Below are 16171 nucleotides of genomic sequence, written 5' to 3'. Positions count from 1 at the left end.
GAAGAAACCATCTTTTCCAGTTGAATATTCGTCCCTGCTTTGTCGAAGATTAATTGAACATATAGTTGTGGGTTCATTTCTGGGTTTTCTACTCTGTCCTGTTGATCTGTGTGTCTGTTTTTGTGCCAATACCATAACGTTTGATCACTACAGCTTTGTAATATAATTTGAAGTCTGGAATTGTGGACTCCTGGTTTGCTTTTCTTTTTCAAGATTTCTTTGGCTATTCAGGATCTTTTGTGATTCCATACAGATTTTAGGATTGTTTGTTCTAGTTCTGTGAAAAATATTGCTGGTGTTTTGATAGGGATTACGTTAAATCTGTATATTACTTTGTGTAGTACAGACATTTTAACAATTTGTACTTCCAATGTGTAAGTATGGAAACTCTTTTTATTCCTTTGTTTCACCTTTAATTTCCTTAATCAGTTTTCTATAGTTTTAGAGTACAGTTCTCTCACCTCTTTGGTTTGCTTTGTTGCTATTACTATTTTTACTGCCATTCTCAATGGAATTGTTTTTTTTAATTTCTTCTTTTTTGCTGCTTCATTATTGATATATATAGAAATACAGCAGATCTCTATCCATTGATTTTTGTATCCTGTGACTTTACTGAAATTGCTAGAACTGATAAACAATTTTTTTGGTTGAGTCTTTTGACACGTAGTATCATGTCACCACAATAGTGAAACTTTTATTTCTTTCTTACCAATCTGGATGCCATTTATTCCTTTTTGTTGTCTGATTTCTGTGACTAGGACTTCTTGTACTGTGTTCAGTGAAGATGGTGAAAGTGGATATCTTTGTCTTGTTTCTGACCTTAGAGGAAAAGCTCTCAGTTTTTCCCCATTAAGGATGATGTTAGCTGTGGGCTTCTCATATATGGACTTTTTTATGTTGGGGTATGTTCCCTCTAACCCTAGTTCGTTCAAGGTTTTTATCATGAATGGATATTTTATTTTATCAAATGCTTTTACTGAGCCTATTGAAATGCTCATATGGTTCTTCTCTTTTCTCTTATTGATGTATTATTGTTTTTTGAATATTAAACCACTTTTGCCACCCAGAAATTGTGAAGGATTTCTTAAAATGTATTATTGAATTTAGTATGCTAGTATTTGTTGAAGATTTTTGCATCTGTGTTCATTAGGGATATTGGCCTATAGGTCTCTCTCTCTCTCTCTCTCTCTTTTAGTGGTGTCTTTATCTGGTTTTGGTATCAGGGTAATGCTAGCCTCATAGAATAAATTTGAAAATCTTCCCTTCTTTTCTAATTTTGGGAATAGTTTGAGAAAAATAGTTATTAATTCTTCTTTAAATGTTAGGTAGAATTTGCCTGTAAAGCCATCTTGTCTTAGACTTTTGGGCATTTTTGGTTCAATTTTTTTGCTGGTTATTGGTTTGTTAACATTTTTTTGTTTCTTCCTATTTCAGTATTGGTAGTTTAAATGTTTCTAAGAGTTTATCCATTTTTTCTTTGTCCAATTGGTTGGTATGTAGATTTTCAAAACATCTTATAAACCTTTGTAATTCTGTAGTGTTGATTGTTCTTACTTCTCTCTAATTTGTGATTTTTNAAGTCTGGCTAGAGGTTTATCAGTTTTACTTTTTTTTCCCAGTTAATCACCTCCTGGTTTCATTGATCTGTTTTACATATCACTTATTTCTACTCTAATCTTTATTATTTCCTTTATTCTGCTGGTTTTACATTTTGTTTATTGTTTTTCTAGCTCCTTTAGGTGTAGGTTTGGCTGTTTTTTGAGATTTTTTTTGCTTCTTGAGGTAGATTTTTATTGCTATAAACTTGCCTCATAGAACTGCTTTTGCTGCATCCCAAAGATTTTGGATCATTGTGTTTTCATTTTCATTTGTTTCCGTGTATTATTTTCTTCTTTGATTTCCTGGTTTATCTGTCCATTTGTTAGTAGTGTGTTGTTTAACCTCCATGTGTGGTCTTTCCAGATTTTTTTCTTGTGGTAGACTTCAAGTTTCACAGTGTTGTAGACAGAAAAGATGCATGGTATGACTTTAATATTTTTGAATTTGAGGCTTCTTTTGTGAACTAAAATGTGTCCTATTTTGGGGAATGTGTACTTGAAAATATTTTTTTCTGCTGTTTTAGGATGGAATTTTTGAATGTATCTGTTAAACATATCTGTTACAGTGTGTCATTCAAAGCCATTATTATCTTGATACTCTGTTTAGGTGATCTGTCTGTTGATGTAAGTGGGGTGTTAAAATCCCCTACTCATTTTGTATTATTGATTAGTTCCTTTATGTTTATTATTAACTCATTTATGTATTTGGATACTTCTATGTTAGGTGCATAAATATTTACAATTGTTATATTTTCTTGTTGGACTGTCCCCTTAATTATTATATCGTGTCCTGCTTTGTCTCTTATTACAGTTTTGGTTTTAAAGTCTAGTTTGTCTATATAAGTATCACTATTCCAGCTTTCTTTTGACTTCCATTTGCATGATAGATGTTTCTTCATCCCCTCACTTTCAATCTGCAGGTGTCTTTAGGTCTAAAATGAGTCTCATATGAGGTAACATATAGATGGGTCTTGTGTGTGTGTTTTTTTTTTATGTTTTATTTATTTCTGGGAGAGAGACAGAGAGAGAGACAGAGAGAGAACAGGAAGGTTAGAGAGAGGAAGACACAGAATCCAAAGTAGGCTCTGAGCTACCTGTCAGCATAGAGCCCAATGCAGGGCTCTAACCCACAAACCATGAGATCCTGACCTGAGCTGAAGTTGGATGCTTAACCGACTGAGCCACCCAGGCGCCCCATGGGTCTTGAGGTTTTTAATCCATGCTATCACCCTATTTCTTTTGATTGAAGCATTTAGTCCATTTAGATTCAAAGTAATTGAATTTTGTCAATTTTATATCATGAATATATTGTCATTTTGTTACTTGCTCTGTGGTTGTTTCTGAAGATATTCTTTGAAACTTTTTATGTCTTTTTCTCATGGTTTGCTGGTTTTCTTGAGTGATATACTTGGATTTCTTTCACTTTATTCTTTGCATATTTGCAAGTGTTGTTTTGATATATGGTTACAATTAGGTTTGTATATAAACTCTTCTGCATATAACAGTGTATATTAACTTGCTGGTCATTTGTGTTTAACCCCTTCTTTACTCATCTCCTCTCCATGTTTTAGGTATATGTTGTAACATTTTACATCATTTTATTTTGTGAGTTTCTTGACTGGTTTTTTTTTTTACAGAAATACTCATTTTTACTGCTTTTGTTTCCTATCTTCATATTATCACTTTTGGCCTCTCCTTTCTACTCAAAGAATCCCCTTAATAATTCTTGCAGGAATGCTTTAGTGGTCATGAACTCCTTTAATTTTTATCTGACTGGGAAACTCTCTCTGCTTCTATTCTGAAATGATAGCCTTGCTGAATAGTATATTCTTGGCTGCAGATTTTTCCCATTTAGCATATTGAATATATATCATGTCACTCTCTTTTGGCTGGGAAATTTCTGCTGATAAGTCTCCTGACAGCCTGATGGGGTTTCCCTTGTTAGTTACTGTGATCTTTTGTCTTGCTACTTAAATTCTTTTTCCTGTAATTGGTGTAGGTCTGTTTTTGTTAATTTTGATGGCCTTGTTTAGTTCTTTCATTTTAGAAAAATTCCTCTGTCTTATTTTGTCTTATTATTCCTCTGTCTTATTTTGTCTAAGCCTCTGTGCCTGATTCCCTGGGTTGGGAAATTTGGCTATGTCTCCTGTTTTTGAGGGTAATAGCTTTATAAAGAAGAGGTCTTTTGGTGTCCTGCATTATAGTATTTCCTGTTTTCCAGGGCCTGGCTCTTCTGTGAGTGTTTCCAATATATGTTGAGTGTGCTCTGCTGTTTTGTCCTGGCCACTTTATCCTTTAGGCCAGTTGTCTGTAGAGGCTCTCTCTGCCTGTTGTGGGCAATGCTTGGTCCCTGGCCTGATGTGGCATGTTTTAACTAGGTGTGCTCCATTCTGTTTACAGAATGATACTTCTCACCACTGGAACCATCTCTGCAAAACTCTTGGATGGAAAGATGCAATGTTCAGGGGTTTGGGCTGGTCTTCTGGGGAATGGGGTTTGTCTTGGTGGGACTGAGCCAAGCATACCTGGAAAGGGCAGTTCCACCAAAGTGTGGGGGTGGGGGTAGGGACTTGGTTTAAAAAAGTTAAGTAATAAATGTTGGGGCCCTGCTGGTTCCACAGGTGGTTCTGTGTTTGTGCTGAGGGACAGGGGAGGGAACTGGTGCAGCCAGTTCCTTTCTTTCCAGAAGGATCTCTCCCTGAAATCTGTCTCTCAGGTCCACACTCACTAGTGAGCAAATTACATCCCCACTGTGTGCCCCAGATGCTCTTCAGAAAATTGTTTCTATGTTATATGTCTGCAGGCTGTTTCCTCTTTTTGTCAAGAGCAATCCCAAATGTCCTCTGAGCTCTCAGCCAAACCTGCTGATCTTTTAGAATTCCAGACTTTAAGTGCCACTGGTTGTAAGAACTAAAAAAAAAAAAAAAAAAAAAAAAAGGAAACTCTTACTTTCCAAGCCAGTTGTTATGGAAATTCATTTCCCCCTGTTTGCTAGTCTGTCTTTGCCCTTCTCTGTGACTGTGGCTCCCCATCCCAGTAGCGACATCTGTCTCTATCTCAGACCAAGTCTCTGCACTTCCTACATTCTTCCATGTAGCCTCTTCTCCACCTTTATTTGTGGAGTTTGTTCTGCCACTCTTCAGATAAATTTCTGGGGTATTGAGGATGATTTGATAGGTAGTTGTGTTTTGGGGACAACATGAGCCTAGGGTCCTCCTAGTTTGCCACCACACTGGCACTTCTGTTTTAGTTATTCAGTAATCCTAGGCAAGTCACTTCACATCTCGAGTCTCCATTGTATTATAGTAAATGAGGTGTTTAGACCAGTAGTCACTTATAGATTTAAAAATCATAGGATTTTAGAGCACTTTCAATATCCTATTTTTCTTTGTGTTATAAAACCTCTTTGCTTTATAGAGGTTTACATCCTTTTTAAAAATAGATAGGAGGGAGTTTTCAGGTTTAGTAGATAGAGCAAGGCTAATGTACCAAAAATGTAGAGTAGTTCTTGTCGTTAATTTAAAATAGCAATACTCTAGATAAGAGTTTTGATTTTCTACATTCCAAACACATTAAGCTTTGACTTTGTTACCAAAAATGTAATACTTTAAAAATAAAATATTATTAAAATAGCTGAATTTTCATGGTCCATTTAACAAACAGAAGAAATCAGTTTTACAAGCACAAGAATAGATTTTTCTCCCACTGTCTTGTGCGATTGGACCTTCTTAATTTTGTATGTTATTTGTAAATGTAATCAATTAGGAACTGTAAAATTGAAGAAGCAAAATACTTTATGCAGGGAAATTGTAAATGCTATTCATATATGAACTTGATAGGAGATAAAATGCTACCTTTATTTAGGCTTACAGAAAAGGCAATGAAGTCAGCTTAGAAAAGTTGTGCGAGAGAACTAAGATGAAGAAAGAAAATACCAAATGTATTAGCTGTGAGTAGTCTATTCAAAAGAAGAGACTGACCCTGTTGGTTGCCACCACTTACCTCCCTCTGTCGTTGTTGGCAGATCTGGAGTTGAGAATGCACCTAGGTCATAGATATGTGACCTACCCCTGGATAATACACTGGATAAAAAGTCTTTTGGAGAGATTTTAGGAAATAATGTATCTCCTGAAAAGAAACAAGAAGAAGGAGAGAGGGGAGAGAGAGAAAGATAAAATTCTCTCAAGCTATATTTTAACTCCATGAGATCTCTGAAATTGTGGTAACCATCTTGTAATGTGAGTAGACCAAGGCAAAAGATGAAGGCAATAATCCAGAGGGATAGCAGAGCAGGAAAATAAAAAGTCTGTGTTCCTAGGTCACTAGCACCAATACTTGAACTACCTGCTCTTGGATTCATGTTGAAGGAGATAATTTTATTTATCCTTAAACTATTTTCGTTGAATGCTTTCTGCTTGCAACAGAAAGGGTTGTGACTCCTCCATCTCTAGCTGCTAGCTCCCTTTTGGCATTGTTTATCCTGGAGACCACTCCAACGTGCTTGTAATTGCTTCTGTAGGTATTGGGGGACCTAGGTGGTTGATATATGTGGGGGTGCCTTTTAGTTCCAATTTTGTTTCCTTTTATATTTTGGAGCAGCAGTTCTGTCCACTCAGAACATGCATATACTCAAAACGTTTAATTGAATATGCTATAAAAGAAACAAAGGAACTTAAATGATTAAAATCACAGCAATCGAGTTACGTCTGACATTTTGTAGCAAAGGAGAGTGAGTAGATGACATTCACTATGGTGGTTAGTAATGAGTGATTTAAAGAAAGTGACTAAAAATGATTTACTGAGGACCTACCATTAATTCACAACATATTATCATGAATGAGTCATTTAAATTGTTGCTTCCACATTGCACTATTTTGCCCTTGTCAGTGCTGATTTTGTTTGTTGTCATCTTAGTCACTTGTTCAGTTATTTTTGGCTCTCTTGTATTTTCTAATAATCCTTAATAGAGTTTAGTCAGCTCAATACTTTTGTTAGATAATAAATGCATGGATGCTTCTAAGGGTTGGACAGAGGATTTTTATTATTGCTAATTAGTATAAAACTTGCCTTTGGTTTTTCTCAGATGATCAGTTAATATTTATTTTTGCATTTCAATTGATTCTTTCCCCAGAATCCATCTCCATTTTGCAGGCTATATAATGGAAATCCCATATAATTCTAGCTCTTGCCTCTAGTGCTTCCATTCATTCATTTATTCATTCATTCAAAAATGTATTTTGAGCATCTAATTTGTTGCAGTCATAATGTTTAGTACTGAGATACACAATGATGAAGAAACAATTCATTTCATGCCTTAATAATGCCTATAATGTAGTGTTATAAATTCATATCAGGATTTAACATTTCTAGGCATTGACAAAAAACTTTTTTGGGACAAATAATTACGTAGTACCTATGTGCATGACTGCTCTTTTTTTTTTTTTGAGAATAAAAATATTCTATTTTTAATTTTTTGAGGCATCTCCATACTGTTTTCCACAGTGGCTGCACCAATTACATTCTTTTTGTTTGTTTTTGTTTTTTATTTTTANCGGACGCTTAACCGGCTAAGCCACCCAGGCGCCAGTATGCTGGTGCAATTTTGATTGGAATTGCATTGAATGTGTAGATTGCTTTGGGTAGTAATGACATCTTAACTATATTTATTCTTCCTATCCATGAGCATGGAATGTTTTTCCATTTCTTTGTATGACCGCTCTTTTTAAAATCAGCTTTACTAAAAACCCAGTTTCAAAATGAGAGAAAGTAAAGCCTCTACTACTATGCAAAAAATCTACTTGAAATAAAACAAAAACAAAAGAAATTTCTGATTAGAGAATGCATAGGTATGCGTTCCAGGGTATCAGAAGAGGGGAGAGTGTTATGCTAAGCAAATGGATACTCCTCAGTCTTTTCATTTGAGCATTCAATAGAATACGATACATATTGAGCACTTTCTTCATCCTTGTTGATAAACTGTCCATGGTTTCCCTTATACCATCCTTCGGAATTTTCTATCTTACTGTCTAGCTACTCCTCCTAAGTACTTTTGAGGATCCTCTTCCTTTGTTGGCTTTTGTTCTAGCCTACATTCTTTACAGACTAAAATTGGACAATTGTTCACTCTCATGGCTTCAGTTATTGTTTGTGGATCATTACTTCCCAACCCTGTATCACCACCTTGTTTTCTCTCCTGAACTTGAGTCAAGACCCACACATCCCACTGCTTATTTGATTCCTGATTTGGATGTCTGCCTGGTCTGTGAAACCTCAACGTGTCCAAAATATTTTCTTCAACCTCTTCCTCCTCTTATGCTTGAATCTAAACCATCACACACACACACACACACACACACACACACACACACAATTTCACCAAGTACCTACGTTTTTAAAAAAATCTCTTGAGCATTTCTCAGTTTCAGCCACTTTGTTCTATCTTCCTATTTATTACTCTAAGCCATATTCTTCATCACTCCTCCCCTGGATTACTTAATTAGCCCTATAACTGGAGTATCCCATAGTCTTGACTCTGTCCAATCTGTTCTCAACTTGGAAGCCTCGGTGAACATACTGGAAGACAAACTTGATTTATTCTCTTCATGGTTAAAACCTTCTGGTGCTTCTTATTAAGGTACAATCCAATTTCTTAGTATGACATCAGAAGTTAAAATCTAGCCCTTCTAATTTATATTTCTCTGCACCCTCCACAATAGCTACCAACTATTTGTCAGTTTCCCGAATGTATCATATTACCTTGCCCCCAACACTTTGCAGGAACTTTTCCTGGAGCATTTGTTGTTTATTTTGCAGTGTGCATGAAGTTGGCTTTCTGTGTTCTTGCAGTGATCGTCCACAGCATTCTCTACTTTGTTATATCGTGTTGTAGTTGCCATATTTGTCTTCTCCCTCACTGGCAAATATTATCCAAAAAAATAAGGACTAGGCCTGCATTATTCAATACTTTATCCCCTGTACAAAACATGACACAAAATCAATACTTATTCATTACTTGTTTAATGAAAGAATGAAAATTAAATATGGAGGGATTAATATCATGCTAGCATTGAGATTTTGCCCTTCCTATTTTTCTAATGTTGAATAATACTTAATTCAGCATAGAAACATGCTCAGAATGTTTGTTTAATTACTGAATTTGTAAATCTGGAACTCATGGATCACATTGCTGAATTATTTTCCCCCTTAATCAATCGATTGATCAGTTTCCTCTCTTGTTCATGCTTAATAGGTCCATGATTCTCCAAATGAAGTTAGAAGTCATGATATAATTTCTCATGTTTTTTTCCTTCTCAATGAGTTCCTGTAGTCAATATTTTCCCTGGGGGAGATTTCTTAGTGTTTAGATAGAATGTTAACTTGGACTACCATCTTGTTTCATTCTAAATCAAGTATGGCTCTGAGATCCCCCACGGGAGGAGAAGAGAAGGAAGTGTAAGCAACACAGAAAGTGTACCGGAAGCAGTGGGGAGAGAGTTGAGTGAGAGAATTTAGGTGATGATGTGTGATGATACATACATCTTTCTTTGTGATTCCTGACCCTCTCTAATCCACAAAGCATTCCTTCTTTGAGTAGCAGCTCTTAGCTTCTGTCAAAATTGAGGTGTTCCACATGGCCTTGGCTAGAGGTTTGCAAAGTGGCTCACAGAGTAACTGTGGCAGGGGTCAGGAATCTATCATTTTTTTAAAGTTCCCTGAACAGCTCTGACCTACAGCTACATTTGTGCACCATTGACCATATAGTCTCTTTCCTGTGTACTATGGGCTAAGTGTAAGCACCAACAGAGAAATTCCTGAGACTTTGCAGCACAAGATACTTGGGAAATATATGAATTGCTATAAATTTACTTCTCTATCGACTTACACAAGAGAGAATTCTCTCTATCAATCGATGTAGAACATTTAAATAAAACAGAAGAGATGTGCTTCAGTATTTGTAATCATTTATATAATGGTGTATGTATCCACTTGTCTCATTTTCCATTACACAATGACTGCATTGATATCGGAGTGATATTTTGTTCTGTTTGAATCCTCACATCTGCCAGAATGCTTGGCACACAGTAGGTTTATAACTAAAATTATTTTTAAAAGAATGGATAGATAATTTTTCCCTTTATGGTCCTTTTCCTGCTTTATACAAAAACTCTAACCTATGTCATGCTATTTAGACCTTCAAGCAATACTGCAAGTATATATATAGTAAAGGGTTTTTCTGTATTAATGGCTCACTCTTCTGAACTTCTACAGCATCCTCTTTACTGAAGTTACTTAAGTACATGGTTATATCCCTTTTTAAAAAAATCACAAGGGCAGAAGTATATCTTTGCACCCCCAAAGCACAGTGCCTTCATTAATAGGAAACAATTTATTGAATTGATTCATCATCATAAAGAAAAAGACAAAAGTGTTTTGGGTGTCTATCTCTAAAATCAGGTTGTAATTGCTTGTGTCCTGTAAACTTGACTTTAGGACAGTTCTTTGTACCCATTAGTTGCCCTTCTCTTGTACTCATGATGGGACAACATTAGTCCTTGGATGGATCACTGAATGCTATAATCATAAATTGGCAACAAATTTTGCACTCAGTCCTTTATTATGCTTTGATATTGGAAGGAGAGTTTCTTTTAAGTCTAAATGAATTATAACCACTGGCACTCTTTTTGCCAAGACCCACCAACACTCAATTACCCAGGAACTTATTCTATAGTTTTCAGGTTATACAGGCCATTACCTCTTCGGTTCTTACTTCTTGATGTCTACCTTTGCACCATTTCAATGCTCATTAGAGTGTCTGGAGGAAGGAAAAAAACTACTTTGAGAAGGGAATGAAGGTGAAACTGAGGTTGACCATTTTGTACTTGTTAGTAGCCCTGATAAAAGATTTCATGGGAGATGTGATTAGTGAAAACTAATGGGATACAGTTTGGACTATGTTCTCTGTATGTGAGTTTTGCTACATATTGTTCCTTCTATTATCAATTATCTTGGAACATTTTGAGTTTGCTCACAAAGAAAGATGTTCAGGGAAGCAAAATCTATTTTTCTCACATAAAAATAATTTAAAGGCCTATAAATGTACCTTCTTTAATATCAGGTGCAGCTGAGTTCATGCTATTTGATAAGTTAAACACTGTATTTGTGATAGGATAACTCTAGTTTGTCAGGGGCCATGGTGAACTAAACAGTGTTGCTATGTTTTGTAATTTTCATCCAAAGATCTATCTTTTGCTTCAAATAACTTTGATCATGTGGAAATCCCTATTATAACTTTATCTTCATGTCCCATGGACATTAACACAGGTAAACTATATTGTGAATTTTGATTAAGCACAGTTTGTATATAAGAATAATATAAAAAAGAATCCATGTATCTTTGTTTCTATGTTCTGACTGGGGGATAAGGACTTGCTGTATCTCTTTCATTCTGAAGTAAATGATCAGCAAGGTGGAAACTTTCTATATAGAGTGAAAATGGGAATTGAACACTAATGGAAAGTGTAAATTATGATTCATGGGATAAAGCAGTGCAGAAAACAGTGCCCACATATTTTCTGTGTAAATCACATGGGAAGCAAAAACCTGGAGCAATTTTTTTAAATGTGTTTAGATCCCAAAGCAGAATTGGCTGCTTTGTCGTGAAGATGATTTTCTTTGAATTGTCTTTGTCCTATTTAAGTTCATTCCCCTCAGCCCCGCAAATTACAAAATATGGCATTACATTCTTATTGTAAAAGTTAGGGTAATGTTCAGAGGATGTCCTAGAATGCCATTCAACTCCTTTCTATAGAAAGGATACTAGAGTTTTGAAAAGTCCATACTTCCCCTTAATGCCATATATATTTTTATTGTCTTAAATTTATGGATTTGAGAGCAAGAGTTCTGATTATTTTTCAATATTGTTTTCTCTTGTACTGCTTAAGTAAAACAATGATTTTGCTCTTATTATTATTTCAAGTGTATCAAAACAAGATCTTAAAAGTCCACAGCCTTTTTTGTTTTCTATTTTTACCTCTGCATTATATTTTACTATTGGCAATGCTTGTCCTCTTTAAGAATGTATTATCTTGCAACTCCTCTTTTAAAAATGTGTAGAGTTTCAGCTAGTTTGGTCTAATTTGGGTTTGATCAACCCCAGATCATAAAATAATGGACATAAGGGCTAGAACTTAAACAGATGAGTAAGTCATAAACCAGATGTCAAGCTTATATAGTCAGGAAATAAAATTCTTCCTTTTGTTTTCTTAAGTACCGAGATAGGCACATAGGCACTAGTAGGTTCTAGATTTTCTCTGTTCTCTCTTGTGGTGTGAAACAGATGTAGAAGTTCTGACAGATTCCAGCTTTCCACCCTGTGCCTTTGGCTCTTCTTCCTGGCTATCAGACCTATTGACCAATAGTAACTCCAGTCCCAGTACCAGATACAAAGGATAAATTTCATAGTCTTGCCATTAGCCCTTCATTATGGTCTCACTCTGACACCATGACATCCTTGGCTTTCCAGATTTCTTCTCAAACTTGGATTATCCAACCAACTCCGCACTTTAGGAAGACTGGTTAGTATGTAACTCCAACTCTTTTTTTGGGTTTTTGGTCACTTACTTTCTCAGCTTCTCCCATAAAAGTGTACAGTTGTATCAGTTAGAGTTCTACAAAAAAATAGAACATATATATAATATACATATTCTACACAAAACATATACTATATGTAAAATTGGTTATGTGTTTCTGGAAAATCCTTACTAATATGTGCTAGATAAGTGGATGTAAGTGTGTGTGGAGGTGGACATGGGTATAAGTATAGGTGTGTGTAAACACACATATGGTTGGTTCTATTTAGAACCATACACACAATATACATTTATTTTATTTATTTTTATTTTTATTTTTTTTAAATATTTTTATTTATTTCTAGGAGAGAGAGAGAGAGACAGCGTGAGCAGGGGAGGGTCAGAGAGAGAGGGAGACACAGACTCCGAAATAGGCTCCAGGCTCTGAGCTGGCAGTCAGCACCGAGCCCGACGCGGGGCTCGAACTCACGAACCGCGAGATCATGACCTAAGCGAAAGTCGGACGCTTAACCGACTAAGCCACCCAGGCGCCCCTCACAATATACATTTATATATAAGTTATGGGAATTGGCTCACATGATTATGGAACTTGTTTGCAAGCTGGAGAGCCAGATAAGTCAGTGCTATAATTCAGTATGAGTTTAGAACCAGGAGCACTGATGTCTCAGATCAGGAGAAGAGTGATGTTCTAACTCAAGCAGAGAGAGCAAATTTACTCTTCCTCTGCTTCTTTGTTTAATTCAGGTGATGCCTAACTGCATTGGTGGGGGCGGTCTTTACTTAGTTTACTCATTCAGATGCTAATCTTTTCTGGAAATGTTCTTACAGGCATACCCAGAGATAATGTTTTAGCACCTATCTGGGTGTCCCTTAGTCTAATCAAGCTGACATAAAATAAGCTATCATAAAAATCATATTCCTAAAATTACTTACTCTATAATATTTAGTGGGTTTGCCTCCCTCGTTGAATCTTGACTGATGCAACATATAATTATTTTGCTCTAATAGTAAGGTGGAGAAAACTCCATTCTGTCAACAACCACCACATTTTATTGCTTTTATTTGGATCAAAATTCTTGAATGAGTTGTCTATACTTCCTTTTTTCAAATTGTCTGTCTTAACTCACTCTAACCAAATTTTCATCTCTGTCACTCCATGGAAATAACTGAGTAAAGGCAAAAGGTGATATCTACATATTTAAATCTAATGGCCAATTTTCAGCCCCGTGTTACTTAAACTATCAGCAGCTTTTACCTGCTCTGCATATTTCTTCACTTATGTTCTAGGATGCCACACTTCTTTTTCTCTTACTAGTTTCTAACCCATAGTCTCCTTTCCTTCTTTCTTCTTTATATTTATTTATTTTGAAAGAGAGAGAGGATCACGGGAGGGGGGAGAGAGAGAGAGAGAGAGAGAGAGAGAGAGAGAGAGAGAGAGAGAGAGAAATACCCAAAGCAGGTTGCATACTATCAGCATGGAGCCCGAAGTGAGACTTAAATTCAGGAATCCTGACCTGAGCCAAAATCAAGAGTCAGATGCTTGAAGAACTGAGTCACCCAGGTGTCCCTCCTGGTTTCTCCTTTATGCTCCTTTAATATTCGAGTATCTCAGAGTTCAATCCTTGGTCCTCGTCCCTTCTTTATGGACAATCATTCTATTAATGATCTAATCTTGTCTCATTACTAACTACTTACAGATATACCCAAATTTATATATCCTACTTAGAATGTCTCAAAATCCAGACTATTGTATCTAACTGCATGTTTAACATCTCCACTGGAGTATCTAATAATTCTCTCAAAATCTGCATATATCATACGCCTATTTGAACTTTCATGTGATGGCTGCTCCATCCTTCCTGTCACTCTGTTCAAAAAGGTGTAGTCATCTTAACTAATTGCTTTTTCTCAGATTCCCAAATACCAGAAATTGTGTTGACTCAACCTTCAGATTCTATCTAGAATCCAAACACAGACTCCATAGCTACTTTCTGGCTGAACCACCATCCATTCACGGATAGTTACTGCAATAGCCTTCTGACTGACTAGTCTCCTTGCTTCAAAATTTGTACCTATATCTTATAAACACAAAGCCACCTAATCCTTTAAAAACCGAAGATGCATCATTCATTTCCTCCTCAAAATTCTGTACTTTCTCTCCATTTTCATTGAAAGTAAAGCTAAAATTCTTAAAATGGCTGACAAGACACTAAATATTCTACGACTCACTCACCTTTGTCTTTGCCCTCTGTCCTCCTCCTCTTCTGTATTTCAACATTTGCTTCTCTGCTGTTTCAGTCATGGCATTTTGTGGCTTTAATGCCACTGATACTCAGTCCCACATTCTCCATATACACTTGGTTAACTCCATCACGTCCTTCTAATACTTACTCAAGTCCAATGTTACTAGTAAAGCATACTCTGACAAGCCTATCTAATAATGAAAGCTACTTCTGCCTCTACCCTGACATTCTACCTATCCCCACCAAACTATTCCACTTCTATTTTTTTATGTAGCACTTATCACTGTTAATAGAATATATAATTTACTTAATTATTTTACTTGTTCATTTTCTGCCTATACCAACTAAACATTAAGCTCCATTTGGGTAGTCTTTATTTATTATGGTTATTATGTATTCCAAATGCTTAAGATGGCACCTGGCTCTTGTAGATACTCAACAAGAGTATTCCATGAGACTTTTGTTAAAGGGTTCTCAATTACAGCCTCCTATGGATACTAGCCTGAATACTATGTTCCTGGCATGTAAGAGATATAATACAGTCTTAATTTCAGGATATTTTGCTTTATGAGTCATAAAGTTGTCTTCTACATAATTTAGGAATGCTTTGGTATTGTTTGTCACTACTACTTATACTCACCCCAGAAAAATATAGGAGAGTTGGAAATCCCCTTTGAATATGAGAGCAATTGAGAGTGTACAAAGTGTTGACTTAGTTTTTCATTGTCACTCTCACCTTTCATACTACTGGTCTCTTGCAGATAGCCGTTGTCATTTTTTTCTTTAGGTTTTATTCTTAGCATTTTTATGGTAATTTTTTTTTTTTTTTTTTTTTTTTTACCATTTCACTCTTCATTGTCAACCTACATCTCCCTGACATTGTAAATACTTCTGATGTATAATACACTCTCTTGCCATTCTCTTGGTTGACATTCCAGTAATGGAATGAACACTCCAAGTTCTGGCTATGCCCACTGGGTTATGACCTCCTCTCAGTGTAAGCACTTTTAATTTTCTCAGCTGTGCGCCTTATGCCGTACATTTGTGCTTTGCTACTTCAGCTGATGTATAACATTTGTCTCTCAATGCAGGGAAAAATTGTGATCTGTGCTATTTTATATCTAGAAGATATATAACTATATATTTGGGTTAAATATTTGTGACCTATTGTACTTCAAGAAATCATTTTAATATTTCCAGATTTTGGGATGATAAGAGAAGAAAAATGTAAAAAATGAGTTTTAGTCATTAAACTAAAATGAGACACTAGGCATATTTAAAATGCTTCTTAAATACATTTTTTAAAATGTTTTATTAATTTATGAGAGAGATAGACCGTGTGAGCAGAGGAGGGTCAGAGAGAGAGGGAGACACAGAATCTGGAGCAGGCTCCAGGCTCTGAGCTGTCTATCAGCACAGAGCCCCACACGGGGCTCAAACCCATGAACTGTGAGATCATGACCAGAACCAAAGTTGGATGCTCAACCAACTGAGCCACCCAGGTGCCCCAATTTCTTAATATTTTTATAGCAAATATTTTCTAACTAGAAAAATTATAAAAATGGAGGTAGAAATTATTATAACAGACCAATTTTTGGAGAAGAGGCAGTAAACTCTAGTACTAGATATGGACTCTAGTAACTTTATATTGGACTACTTTTATAGTTTCAAAGTTTTAATGGGCCACTTTTCAGCCTTAAAAATGGCTGGCTTTGTCTCACATTTTATAATCCAGCAGTAC

Source organism: Crocuta crocuta, unplaced genomic scaffold (assembly GCF_008692635.1).
Source record: "Crocuta crocuta isolate KB4526 unplaced genomic scaffold, BGI_CrCroc_1.0 scaffold597, whole genome shotgun sequence".
Lineage (NCBI taxonomy): Eukaryota > Metazoa > Chordata > Mammalia > Carnivora > Hyaenidae > Crocuta > Crocuta crocuta.
This window is presented reverse-complemented; position numbering follows the sequence as displayed.